The sequence below is a fragment of the Benincasa hispida genome, chromosome 2 (genome assembly GCF_027475165.1).
Source record: "Benincasa hispida cultivar pf3 chromosome 2, pf3_genome.v1.1, whole genome shotgun sequence".
NCBI lineage: Eukaryota > Viridiplantae > Streptophyta > Magnoliopsida > Cucurbitales > Cucurbitaceae > Benincasa > Benincasa hispida.
This window is the reverse complement of record NC_143479.1, coordinates 11,439,450-11,442,069: the sequence shown is the minus strand read 5'-3', so window position 1 is coordinate 11,442,069 and position 2,620 is coordinate 11,439,450. Positions and strand designations below refer to the sequence as shown.

Genomic DNA, 2,620 nt, shown 5'->3' with positions numbered 1-2,620 from the left:
TTAAATCTAAGTCTTGCTCACAAAGTACGAATAATAGTTAGCTCCCAAAGAGAATAAAAAAATTTATACATATAAAGTAGTAGTTGGCTACTTACATATAAAAAAATTCCCAAAATAAAATCTTAATTGCTTTTGTATATACAACTTAATTTTTAACAAATACAAAAAATTATTGTCCTATTGTGTGAGCATGCATTTAAAAAATATATGGATTAATCAGTAAAGACAAAAGAAAATTAGGTATAACCCTCATGTAATGTCAACAAGTGAGAGAGAAATAAATTAAGAAATAATAGATGAATATAAATGGGCTAGAATGAGTACCACCTGACAGGGAGTGTTGAATATATTTTGAGTACAATAATGAAAGAGTGGAGAAGCCGTGAACCTCCAATTTCAAAAGAAATATAATACATGTTAATTATTGTTGAACTATGTTTACTTTGATTTAAAAGTTAAGAAGTAACCAAAAGCACATCCAATAAATGAAAATCGGTTAAATTGAAAATTTGGTCCCTATGGTGTAATGAAAGTAAGAATTTAGTTTCTATGATTTTAAGAATTAGAACTTAGTCTTTATGATCTGATAATACATAAATAGTCCCAATAGTTTGATAAACTTTCCATTAATATTTTCTATTGTAGCGTCTATTTACGAGATTTTTTTTTATATAAAAACACAGGAACTAAACTATAATTATAAAATATATGGACGAAATTCTAACTTTCTTTAAATTATAGGGTCCAAATTTACAACTCAACTAAAAATTTTGGTATGTGTTCCTCTAACAAGGAGTTGTTGTAGCCACAAGTGGAAACTTCCTATGAATGGTCATCCCAAAAGCTCCTGTCATGTCCAAAACCTCACCATTTGAAACCATCCAATCAAACTTATGCACCAAATTTGCTAAAGTTATCTCATTAATTACAGTTGCAAACACAATCCCAGGACATCCTCTTCTCCCTACACCAAATGGGATCAACACGAAATCCTGACCCTTGAAATCTATTGAATTGTTCATAAACCTTTCTAGCCTAAACTCCTCTGCTTCTTCCCATAGTTTTGGGGCGACATTGCTTATAACTCGAGTTCTAGGTTTGATGTCATACCCTCTTAAATTTATGGGTTTGATTGATTCTTTAGGAATGAGAAGTGGAATGGGTGGGTGCAGTCGCAACGTCTCTTTGATTATTGCCTTTAAATAAACCATTTTGTCTAAATCATTCTCATTTACATAACATCCTTTGTGATCACCTTTTATTTTTCTGATTTCATTCTTCAGTTTCTTCATGGTTTTTGGATGTTTCAACAATTTTGACATCGCCCATTCCAATACTGTGTAAGTTGTGTCTGTACCTGCTGCAAACATGTTCTGTAGTCATAATCTCAAGGTTATTAGATAGCATTAGGTTTCATCTCAAAATTAATTGATGATAAAAAGAGTAAATCATGCATATTATAAAGAGTGTGAGATCCTGAGCATGCATGATATATGCCTCTTAGGACCTATTATTCTCTGATCATATTCCAATTTTTATTTTTAGACCAAATGCCTATATGGGCTTGATGAGCTACGATACATATTAGATAAGGGTAATGACAAATATAAAAATCAAGCTTAGAGTATTAATAACAGATATAACACAATGTAAAAGAATTTATAGATATAATAAAACTTAGATCCAGTTCTTGAAGTCTATCAATGATAGATTATATTGCCAACGGAGTCTATCAACAATCACTGATAGATTGTATTGTACTTGCAATACTTTAAAATTTTTGATATACACTTAGTTATTAATTTTAAAGGATCGTTTAGATTAAGGTTTTATAGATGCTTGGGAATAAGATGTCTAGGAATAAGATGTTTGTGAATCAAAGATGATGATGTTTGGTTATGTTTGAGAATGAGAATATGATGTCTGGGAATGTGTTATACTTTTATGCAATTATAAAGTATAAAATTAACAATAATTAATTTCAATAATTAATTTTCGTTTATTAATTTATTTTTATTACATTAAATTATTAAATCAATTTTAAGTCATTAAAATTTAACTAAATTTATCCACTTACCCTCCAGTTTAATATATTTATTATCAATTACATTTTTTATATTGCATATTTATATTAACAAATTTTATTAAAAAGAATATCGGTAATTAATTTAAATATCTATTTTTTTCTATAGTTTTGTTAATAACCATTCAAAAAGGTAATCTTGATGTCCATTTGTCATATCTCATATTCATAATATGTGGCAATAGACAAGAGAATCTAGATAAACTTTAGCATGATAATAGGTGAAAAAGTTTCTTCATAGTTCACTCTCTCAACCTGTGTATAACTCTTTGCCATCAGTATAGCCTTCAAGGTCTGTACCTTACCATCTACACCCCATTTTTCTCTTGTAGATTCATTTGCAACCTATAGGTTTTACCCCATTAGGTTGATCTACAAGTTCCTAGATAGAATTGAAGTACATAGACTCTATTTCTATATTCATGTCCTTAATTCAATTGTCTTTATCAACATCTTCCATTGCTTACTTGTAAGATAATGAAACCTCAACTTCATCATTAGATATGATATCTTGGGCTTCTGTTAAATCCATGTATT

General features: G+C 29.1%; 1 pseudogene; it reads right to left on the bottom strand.

The window, feature by feature from the left end:
• Positions 1-785: 785 nt before the first annotated feature.
• LOC120071968 (cytochrome P450 736A117 pseudogene) lies at positions 786-1,370 on the bottom strand (annotated as a pseudogene).
• Positions 1,371-2,620: the final 1,250 nt, after the last annotated feature.